The sequence below is a fragment of the Bos grunniens genome, chromosome 24 (genome assembly GCF_055505025.1).
Source record: "Bos grunniens cultivar Pamir isolate PY7600 chromosome 24, Bosgru_T2T1.0, whole genome shotgun sequence".
In the NCBI taxonomy this organism is placed as follows: Eukaryota; Metazoa; Chordata; class Mammalia; order Artiodactyla; family Bovidae; genus Bos; species Bos grunniens.
In genome coordinates this window covers 57,502,703-57,514,431 of record NC_141188.1, presented here as the reverse complement: position 1 = coordinate 57,514,431, position 11,729 = coordinate 57,502,703, and the positions used below count along the sequence as shown (strand labels likewise).

General features: G+C 45.0%; 1 long non-coding RNA gene across 1 annotated transcript in view; it reads left to right on the top strand.

Moving 5' to 3' along the window:
• The first annotated feature begins 1,386 nt into the window (after positions 1-1,386).
• LOC147346330 (uncharacterized) overlaps positions 1,387-11,729 on the top strand; it is a 41,381-nt gene continuing 31,038 nt past the window's right edge. The window contains exon 1 of the long non-coding RNA XR_015153555.1: positions 1,387-1,575. This is a non-coding gene — a long non-coding RNA (uncharacterized LOC147346330). The remainder of the gene's footprint in view (positions 1,576-11,729) is intronic.

Genomic DNA, 11,729 nt, shown 5'->3' with positions numbered 1-11,729 from the left:
GTGGTCTTAGATCTTAGGGCTAGAGTTAGGGAACTGGGAATCATTTAGACACTGAAGTTGAAATAGGTGTATGATCGGCAGTGTCTAGAGAGAATAGAAAAGGGGAGAAGGAAACTACGCAGCAAATACTAGGAAATACTAAAAAATATTATAGAATTAGGGAAAGAGGAGTCTGAAAGCAGACTTAAGCAGGATGGAAAAACAGGAGGAGTTAAAATGGTTTTAAATTCAAGAGGGGGTAGTCATTATCAAAAGTAGAAATAGTGAAATTGGTGAGGATATCCAATTGTCAATCCAGTAAGTTGTGGTAACAACCTTTGTAGTGCTTAATTATTAGAACCATTAATTATATTAATAATCTTTTGGTTGAAGGTAGCATTAGCAGACAGCTGGATTCTGAAACGCTTCTGGCAAAGGAATCCTGAGCTTTCATGGTCTACCACTGAACACAGTTTTACATGACAATTAGTAAGGCGTGGGGATGGATGGCAACGTTCCATAAGAGGAATATAAAACACGGCTTTGAAGATGCCATTAAAGGCTTTAGTCTTTCCTTATAATCAGGTGCTTTTCCTCCTGTATTTTGATTGTAATTATAAATTCTGTCCCATCTGTCATTCTAGCACATTCTTTCATGACTGCTTTTATTCTCTTGAAAGTTTTTAATTTCACAAAGATGATTCCTCTGTCAGAGTCTCGGATGGGTCATTCCTTAGTGATAAGATTTCTAATATTGTAGGGCAGTATTGAATGTGCAAATGGTCAAAACCTGCTTTTCTGCATTTTCCAGTCATTGATGCAGACAGAACTCCTTCCCTGGGTCCCTATGATTTCCTGTGACCAAGCACTTTAAAATAGTGGGGCAGTTTTACTTCCCTGACCACACAATTCTCTCAAAGGAGTGAGTGAGCACAGCGACAGCATTAGGAATGAGGAAGTAGCCTTTACTGCAGGTGACTTTTAAGTTTGAAAGGGGTTATTTAACTCAAAAAAGGGCAACTGGCAGAGGGCCTGGTAAGTGCGTGTGTGTGCTCAGCCGCGTCCAACTCTCTGTGACCCCATGGACTGTAGCCCACCAGGCTACTCTGTCGTTGGGATTCTCCCGGCGGGGATACTGGAGTGGGTTGCTATGCCCTCCTCCAGGGGATCTTCCTGACCCAGGGATCCAACCTATGTCTTGCATTTCCTGCATTGGCAAGCAGGTTCTTTACTGCTAGGGCCGCCTGGGAAGCCCATTTTTCATAGTACTCTAAGGCAATTGTTAGCAGAACTCTGCAGTGCGTCCATGCCATCGCAGGAATTAGCTGTTTTTACAGACATGTAACTTGATATCCTTCGCTGAAATGAAGGGACTGTACAAGCCTGCTTTTGGACAGTTTGTTCTGTTCTGCAGATCTGCCTACTGTTATGTATAACAGTCTTTTGTGCGTGTGTTTGTTTTGTTTTGCTTATTTATTGAATTAATTTTCTGAAACTTTAACCTTTTCATTTTGCATTGGGGGTACAGCTGATTAACAACGCTGTGACAGTTTCAGGTGGACAGCCAGGGGACTCAGCCATAGATATACATGTATGGTGAGTTTTTAATTTCTAGCTTTGATGTCATATTACTGGATACATTTAGAGCTGCTGTATCATCCTAATATCCTTCTAAATTGAACCCTTCTATTTAGGGAGTGAATTTAGTTTCTAATTATGCTTTTTTGCTTTAAAGTTTAGTTGGTGTGTTTTTAATGTAGTATATTATCTTTCTTTCGACTAGCGTACATTTACTTCTATTTCAAGCCTTCTTCCCCCTCCTCCCCCAAAGACCATGTCCTTGCAGTTCCTGCCTAGGTCTGGGGCTGGTTTCTGATCGTTCTTACCTTTGACATGCTCGGGTTTCACATCTACTTCCACCAGAGGATGCAGGAATGCAGCTCAGTCACACGGCTTCTCCCCCAGGATGGGCAAATTCCCCTGGGGCACACTGGCCTTGCTGATTTGACCTAATCTTTTTTGATAGTTTCAAGAATTTGTTAAAATTTTGTCTAGCATTTTTAGTTGTCACCAGTGAGCGGCTCAACTGAACTACCTGGGGGGTCATTATAGGAAGGAGAAGTTTCAGATAAAGACAATTTTGTATAAACTGTGCCTGAGATTGTTTCGTCCATGGTAAAAAAACAGTTTTGAATCTGAAGTCAGGTCCCTTAACGCTAGCTATATTTTAACCATCCTTTAGGTGAGTAAAAATTTATGTTCATGAAAAATAAGGTTTCGAAATACTACAAGAAAATGGAAATATTCAAATTGGAAAGATGCATGTACTTGTGATGGAATGGATTCGGATAGGAGAAACTTTTAAAGATACTTAAAACACACAACAGCTTTACGATATAATTCGTGTACCATCCAATTCACTCATTTAACTTGTACACTTCCATGGCTTTTGGTATAGTCACAAAGTGCAGCCATCATTATAGTCAATTTTAGAACATGTTCATCACCTCAAAAAGAAGCTCCATTCCCTTTGGCTCTCAACATCCCATCCCTTCATTACAATGACTCCTCATAACTACTAATCTACTTTCTGCCTTTATATTAGATAGATTTCTCTATTCTGGGCATTTCCTATACATGGAGGCACATCATATGCGGTCTTTGTGGCTGGCTTCTTTGACTTAGCATCTTTTCAAGGGGCATCTGTATGTGTCAGTACACACTCTCTTTCTGTAGCTGAATAGTACTCTGTTGTATGGCTGTTCCACATTCATTCATGCATTCACTACTGATGGATATTTGGGAGGCTTCCATGTTTGCCTGTTGTAAATAGCGCTGCTATGCACATCTATGTACAAGTTTTTGTACAAGTGTATGTGTAGACGGAGAACGCAATGGCACCCCACTCCAGTACTCTCGCCTGGAAAATCCCACGGACGGAGGAGCCTGGTAGGCTGCAGTCCGTGGGGTCGTGAAGAGTCGGACACAACTGAACGAATTCACTTTCACTTTCACTTTTCACCTTCATGCATTGGAGAAGGAAATGGCAACCCACTCCAGTGTTCTTGCCTGGAGAAGCCTAGGGACGGGGGAGCCTGGTGGGCTGCCGTCTATGGGGTTGCACAGAGTCGGACACGACTGAAGCGACTTAGCAGCAGCAGCAGCGTGTGTGTAGACATATATTTTCATTTCTCTTGGGTGTATACCTTGGAATGGAGTTGCTGGTTCATATGGTAATTCTATGCTTAACCAGGCTCTTTTCCTCAGTGGCTACGTCATTTTACACCCCTAGCAACAGTATGAGGGCCCTTGGTTCTCAGTAAATGCTCAGTCACTCAGTCATGTCTGGCTGTTTGTGACCGCATGGCTATAGCCTTCCAGGCTCCTGTCCATGAAATTCTCCAGGCAAGAATACTGGAGCGGGTTGGCATGCCGTCTTCCAGGGGATCTTCCTGACCCAGGAATCGAACCTGTGTCTCCTATGTTCTTTACCACTAGTGCCACCTGGAAAAGCCCTGGTTTTCCATACCCTCACCAAAACTTGTTATTGTAAGACTTTTTGATTGTAGTTATCCTAGTAGGTGCGAAGTGATGCCTCATGGTGGTTTTGATGTGCCTTTCTCTGATGATTCGTGATGTCTAGCCTCTCTTCATGTGCTTATTAGCCAGTTTGTTGGAGGAATGTCTTTAGTATAGGACTCTTTATTTAAAATTTTATTTGTAGTTTTATTATTGAGTTATGTTATTAATACGAAAGTCGGCAAACTGGCAGTCATAGAAATTTCTAGTGCTCACCATGCCACGCCGCTGCTCCCTCAGAAACCATCTGCACTCGAAAATACCTTTGCAAGAGCCAAGGGTACCAAGTGAGGGATTACAGTGCTGGGTGAGGCACAGACGCAAGAAAAGCTGCACGGAGGCGGATGGGAAAGAGATTCAAGCTGCCCCCTCCCCTCGTCCCTGGCCCTAGGCCTGGATAGTCCAGCGAGAGAGAGACCCTCCCCATGGGAGCAGGGGACCAGAACGCGTGCGCCCAAGCCAGGCTGGCTCCCACGCGCCGGACTTCCCTCCTCCACGGACCCAGGCCGCTGGTCCACCGGAGGCCCGCCAGCTCCAGAAGCCCTCCTAGCTTCAGGGTACCCCGGCTCCCAGGGGACTCCTAGACCCCCATGTATCCCAGCGCCCTTGGACTCCTGTAGCCTCAGACACCCAAAAGATTTCCCCAGGATCCCAAGCTCCTCGCCAACCCTAGAGGTGACCAGCTCCGTGCCAACCCTAGAGGTGACCAGCTCCGTGGACACCAAGCTCCAGGTGGGCTCCTGAGAACACAGGCTCAGCAACCAGTCTTGTCACCCACCCCAGTGCCCAGCCAGCCCTCAGAGCCCCAACCTCAAGGCCAGCTCCCGCGGAGCCAGGCTCGGGGCCACCCTCAGTGGTAGGACTCCCGCCCCCCCAGCTCAGGTGCCACTTCCCCGGGACCAGGCGCTGGGCTCCTCTCGGCTCTGTGCGGGCCTCTGTGATCTCCAGCATGCGGCCTGCCCACCTGATGACCCGGGCACCAGACGTGTCTACTGGGGACTCAAGCCACAAGCCCCCACCTTCTCCGAATCACCTCCCGCCAGCACCCCGACATAGACAACATCGGAGCGCCCACCCAGAGCCTCTGGACCAGCTGACTGGTGAAGGGCTTTGCCTTTGCGTTGAAAATACATTATATTTAATTAAAATACATTATATTATATATATGTTTTTAAACTCCACAGAACCCAGAACGAATCAATGAAGCCTCTTTGCTTTAGAGGTTTGGATGTAGCTGTTCTCCATCACTTTCCTGTTTACCGGAATCAAGAAGTGAGCAGACTCAGCTGGAATTTTGCCTTTATTACCAGGGCAGGGGATGTAGATCCATCTTGCAAGGGGCCGATGGGCAGGGAGCCGCGGCCCTGGCTCTGCGCTCGCGTCCATGTCATCCGCCAGCCTGCGGAGCTGGCACGGCGCGTCCCTGTGCCCGGCAGGCCGGTGCTGAGTGGGGATTAGGATGCCAGCATCTGATGCTCCCCGTGGCTTCCTGCTCCCCCTTGGAGTCCTGACAAGAAATGACCTTGTTCAATCCTGCTGAGCTTCCTAGATTTACTGGGCTTATAGCAACACATGGGAAGGAGATTATGTTTATTTTTAAAACATAAAAAAAAAAAAATGCAGCCTTCCCAAGGCTTTGGTGGTGTGTGTGCACAACACAAATGCACGCACACATGCAATGTATGTATAATCACTTCTAATTAACTTCTGTTCTTCCTTCAAAACTAAGTGTGAAGCCTTAAAGACTTGTCAGCTTCTCTGCCTGTGAAATTTATCTACTTCTAATTGTGAATAACAATACATTCAAGGTTAGCTATAAATGACTCTGATTTCACAGGAACCCCAAATCTAAAAAGCATGCTTGAAGATGAATACATTTATGCAAAACATTTTTGTAGTATGCTTCCAGATCAAAATCGAGTTATTTATGCTTATCCAAAACCCCTCTTTTGAATAGATAGATGCGTAACTGAATTACTTTGCTGTACACCTGAAACGAACACAACATTGTTAATCAAGTATACCCCAATATAAAATAAAAATTAAACACACACACACACAAAGCACCTTTTGTAGAAGGAGGATTTTTTCCTAAATCTGTGAAAAAATGAATTTCACTGATTTCAAAGTAAGTCCACATAGGAAAGGTATAAAGAAGAAAAGATGCATAAAATAAAGACGAGTTTATCATTCTAGTTAATGGGAAATGAATTTAGTTTACAATTTTACAAAACAAAATATTCAAAGAACAAATGTGAGATAATAAGATTAAGAATGTTCCCACCTTCTGAGTAGCTGTAAGCTCTTCCAGGCTTCGCCACTAGATGTCATGAAGAGCCCGGTGAATTATTATAAGCCATCTTCCTAATCCCGTGGGTTACAGAACCATTTAAAGTTTTTTGTGATTTTGTAGTTAATTTGGATAGGAAGTGATTTCCTCAGGGCGGGGGTTATGAAAAAATACTCATTGTGGGTTAATTTTAAGATATTGGAAGCTATTAGAAAATGTGATCAGTTATCAAATCTGGAAAAATGATCCTCTTAAAGCATGGGGAATATCTCCAGGGAGAATATCATATGCCACGTGGAACCAAAGAGCTGTACTAAAATCTTCTCTGCAGTAAGCTTAGCTTTGGCCCCTCCAGCCTTCCATTCCTCTCCTTTTCTTTTCTTGGCCATGCCATGCAGCTTGAGATCTCAGTTCCCTGACCGGGGTTCCCCAGGCCCACAGCAGTGAAAGCGCTGAGTCCTCACCACTGGACCACCGGGGAAATTTCCAGCCTTCCTTTTCTTTTGAAAGACGGCATGGCTTGTCAGATCTGCCCTCACCAGGACTTCATAGGATTTTCCCTAAAACTGGGCCAGTGAAAGAAAGAATAAAGGGGAGGGCCTTGATGATCAGGGGAGGATGTTTGAAGTTAGACTTTGAGATCCACTAATCAAAGCCATTGTGGGGACCTCCCTGGTGTTCCAGTGGCTAAAACACCACGCTCCCAAAACGGGGGGCCTGAATGAAGTCCCTGCAGCCCACATGCTACAACTGAGTTCTCAAGCCACAACTAAAGATCCGCGTTAAAACCCAGTACAGCCAAGTAAACTAAAAAACAAAGCAAGTGTGGAAGACCAGATTTTATGGGTGAACTTTAGAGACAGAGAATTTTATTTAATATAAGGAAGAACTTCCTGAAAATAAAATAAACACAGTGTCTTATGGAGCAGTGGGGTCTTCATCCCTGGAAAGAGTTAAGAATCAAGAGAGGCCCTCAGTGGGCCAGAATCTCTATTTGAGGTGGAAAGTTAGACTAAGTGAACTTCAAGTGTGTCTGACCCACAAATCTACACCCAACAAAGTTAATCCTTCAACAACCGAGAAGGCAGCAGAAAAAGAGTTGGGAATGTGTGCTTAGGTAAGTCCAAACAAATGCTTGTGTTTGCTTAACTAAGGAAAATAGGGTTCTTGAAGCCCCAAAAGGGAATTACGATAGTTGTGCTGGTTATGGGGACTCTCCCTGGGAAATAACTGGTAAGAAAGGACCCTTGTACATTTTTAAAAAATATTTATTTACTTGGCTGCGCTGGGTCTTAGCTGTGGCATGCACACTCTTGGTCATGGCAGGTGGGATCTAGTTCCCTGATTGGGATTGAACCCGGGCCTCCACTATTGGGAGTGAGGAATCTTGGCCACGGGACCATCAGAGAAGTTCCAGAAGGCAGCCCTGCACTTTCGTGCTTCCAGCCTCTGGCTTCTCAGTCTTTCCCTGCCAGAGGCATCGTGTTTACTTGCTTCTCCTCCTCTAACCAAGCACTGATCACGACTCAGTCTTCAAATAGTAAATCTGGGAGCAACTCAAGTGACGATCTTCCGAAGTGTTGTGTTTTACTAGGGAACAATGCCTTCCAGCTCAGCTAAAGGAATGAAAGTCAGTCTGGGAATGGAAGATCTCCGCTGGCCTGTAGGGGAGGAAATGAGCCCTTGTTTGACCTCTGAGCAGTTGCCTTTCCTGCCAAAAGGATAAGCCCCAGAGCATGGCTGGCCCTTGAAGTAGCTCACATGAGCTCCAGTGATTGATAAAAAACAAAACAAAGTATTTCCACATATTCTTGGCTCTTGAAAAAAAAAAAAAAAAAGAACTACAGCTGAGATATAACTTAAGCCCACCCAAGACCTTGAGGTATTGTGTTTGACCCTAGTATATAAATCAGGAGCATGACTTGTCTATCCTAATACATTCAATAAATCAGGTTTTTATAACATCTTTCTAAACTCAGAGTTTGATAAAACATCATATGATTAGATTGTCAGATGGATTTAAAATTTCCTTCTTATGCCAAGAGTAAAAATGATTTACACATGTTTGTAGTTTCTAAGTATACAGAAGTGTTCAGTGCTAGTGTTTACCTGGATTCTTTTTTTTTGGCCAAGCCACATGGCCTGTGGGATCTTAGTTCCTTGACCAGGGATCAAACATGTACCCCCTGCATTGGAAGGGTGGAATCTTATCTACTGGGTTGCCAGGGCAGTCTTTTACCTGGATTCTTGACCAGGAGTTAAATGAAATCCTTTCTCCTTCACTCCCCACGGACAAAGACCACTCACAGTATCATAGATGCTTAAGGCTGGGGTGGACCACGAGGATCATTTAACCCCATCTCTTAATCCCACAGATGAGGAAAGCGAGGCCCCAGTGACTTGTTCTGACTGCCAACACCCTGTTGCCCCACCACTCCGTCTCCTTCCCGGAGGGTGTGCACTGGAAGTGCACAGAGACACGTGCCCCGACCCAGGCCACACCTTCATCTGCTTTTCTCGGGAACCAAGAGCAGAGAAGCCTGGGTGGGAGCAGAAGCAGGATCTCTAGCCCTCCTCCATGTCAGTGGTTTTACTATTTTACCCACCAAGGAATGAAGGAATGAACTGCCCACCCCTTGCAGGCTCCATGCTTTAAAACAGCAGGTCTACAAAACAAGGGCTTCACAGGTGGTGCTAGTGGTAAAGAACTCGCCTGCCAATGCACGAGATATGAGACATGGTTTCGGTCAGGAAGATCCCCTGGAGGAGGGAATGGCTACCCATTCCAGCCTTCTTGCCTGGACAAATCCATGGACAGAGAAGCCTTGAAGGCTACACAGTCCATGGGGTCACAAAAGAGTCAGACATGACTTAGCGACTTAGCATGCACAAAACAAACCCCGTTTGTTAAGTATTCGTTGATTTTCCTACTTAAAAAAAAAACTTCAAGACAGGCATTGCTATCAACCCAACCTTCTGATGAGCACAGAAAGCCTGGGGGCTGCAAGCTCAGCTCACTGCAAAGAAGCTTGGTGTTTAGCCTAAGCCACCTTTCCAATGACTTCCCTTAGGAGTACTGATGGGCAGGAACCAGGAGAGGACTGCCAAAGATCTGGAAGCTCAGGTTGGCAATATGGGCCCAAAGGATGCTCACAAGATTCCTTGACCTTGACCTCATTAACACCTCTGTCTGAGTTAGCCATGCTTCATCCTGGAACAGGTGAGAGGCAAGGGCGTGACCCAACCGTCATCATCCCGCATCGGGATACGGCAGGGGCTCCTCCCAGATGCCCTGCTCCCACCCTGCTCATCCCTCTGGGGCCTACGCTCCACGGAGCAGCTGGTAATTCATGAACCCTCCACTGCTCCAACCTCCGCATCGGCTCTGCCACATTTTACTGCAGCAAAAGCATCGTCTTTACAGTGATTCAGGGGTGCCCCTCAGCCCCGCCCCAATCTGGCTTTTCCTCCTGCTTATTCCTCTGACCCTATCTCTGGGTCCTTGCTTCTTCAACTTGCTGGGCTGAGTCACCCTGGCCAACCTGCTGGGTCTCAGTCCTTTCAGGAGCATTTGTGCCTGCTGCCTAGACCTCTCCTTCTGGATGAATCAGAGCCCAGTCCCCGCCCGCCCTCTGCTTTCACCTGGACACCGCCCTCCTGCTGTCTTCTCTCTGGCCACCCCACTCCCTCACAGAATGCCCAACACCGGTTTTCTGCTCCCCACCCCTCCGTCCCCGCTTTCTTTTTCGCTTTCTCAGTATCTAAAACCCCTCATATTTGACTTGTCTGTTGTCTGCCTCCTCAGCAGAATGTAAATTTCATGAGGTTAGAGGTCATGGTCTCTCTTGACCACTCTTGTGTTTGGCATCTGGAAAAACGTTCAGCAATGGTTAGTTCTCAGTAGGTATTTGTTGAGGGAAAGCATGAATGGATGCAAGGCATCCCCCTACGTCCTGTACAACAGCAGGCTAGGATCTTAAGGTTTCCAGGTAAAGGACTGAAATACTGCAACAAGCTCTAGAGGCAGCCTTTCAAGGCACATCACACACAGCTGTGGATGAGAAGAACTAGGCTGTCTTCCAGGCTTGGCTAGAGTCTCGCTGCATGACTTTTGATAAGTTGTGTGACCTCTCTGTGCCTTCCTGATCCCACTCTATAAATGAAATAACCAGTACTGGTCTTGCCTCTCTCATAGGGGTTTGTAACAGTCAAATGAGATGGGCCAACAAGCTCTTTGGTAACTTAGACTTCCCATTCCAGTGTGAGAGGGATTTTCTTCTTTCAAGGCTTAAATGTTCGGTCCAAAGAGAAAGACTGAAGGGAGGCTCTGACTCTGGTGCCAAGGAGTAAAGGATGGGGCATGGAATGCTCGGTGTGTAAAATCTCAAAGAGGAACAACTTGGAAGAGGGTACTAAAGGCCTGTGCCTTTTTTTTTTTTTTTAATTGTATTTGTTATTCTCACTTTCACTGGGTTTATTGTGGGCAGGTTAGGGGGTGTATATTTAAAATTCTTTTCCTGAGCCAAAAGGACTCCAGCCCCCTTCCCTTTAAAAAGAAATAAGTATTTAAAAATATTTATTTATTTGGCTGTGCCGGTCTCAGTTACAGAACTTGGGATCTTCGATCACTGTCTCAAGGGAACTCTTAGCTGTGGCATGCGGAGTCTGGTTTCCTGACCAGGGCTCAAACTCAGGCCCCTGCATGGAGCACGGAGTCTTAGTCACTTGACCACTGGGGAAGTCCCCTCCAGTATTTGCATTTGTGTTAATTTTGTCTCTTTACGTGGCTTTGAATTTCCCATGTGTATCTAACATAGTTTTGGGCAGGTGATGGGTCTTCAACTGTCTGGTTAAATGGGCTCAATTTCTGTTGTTAATATTCAGGAAACTGGAATCTTAAATTTCAATCCCCTGCCCCAAATTCCTCCAAAAGGAAATGAATACTAGCTTAGAGAAATCAGCAAGGAAGAGGAGGTTTCATTTCAGGATTTTCACAAGAGTGAGTTGATGGTGGCAATCTTGATTCTTATTTGAACACCTAAATAGACTCAGGAAACTTAAACATTTTAACCCCAAACACACTGACGTGTCAATTCATCTTTGCACACTTTCCAGTTTAGACAAGGGAAGTTATTTATTTTCCAAACTATGAACAACATATATAAAAAAAGGAGTTGATCAGAATTTTCACCCAACTGTACAATTCTGGGATAGTTGTGGCTTCAAGTATCTAAAAGGCACTTGAGCTCTGGAAAAAGAAATCAAGTTTCAGGGGACTGATATATTTTCTTTCCTACTACTGGACTGTATTGGGAAACCACCATAATTAGAGTCCAAATTACTGCTTCACCTAAAGGCCTTTTAACTAAGAGAATAATTGCCCACAGCTCGGCACTGAGTAGCCTGAAACTACAGCATCCATAGCAATAATAAAGGGGGGAAAAGATGTAATGAAGATATTTATATTTATTCAAAAGTCTAGTTGTATATCTAAACAGAAGTCAAAGCCAAGCGCACCTTTCAAGTTCCTTAGGAAGCTCTCGGTTGAAGGGAGAGGAGCAGGAAGGAGCTATGTTTTTCTAAATCTCAGACACCTATAGGGTGCTTTCCAACTCCATGAGAGACAAAAAATTAATTTCGATGTATTTTATACCAAAGGATCTCCTATAAACATTGAAAAGGAATCTCATACTTCTTCATTTTTTCCACTGAACACAATGGAAACAAAACATTCTTCATTTTTCTACAGGTGGTGAGGGAAGGAGGAAGCCTGTGTATTTATTCTCTCTCTCAGTAAAAATCTCCTTATAAAAAGGACGTTGAGAGACATCACTGAAACCCAGATTGAAGACCAGTTGGATTTTGGTAGCTGTTTTCTCTA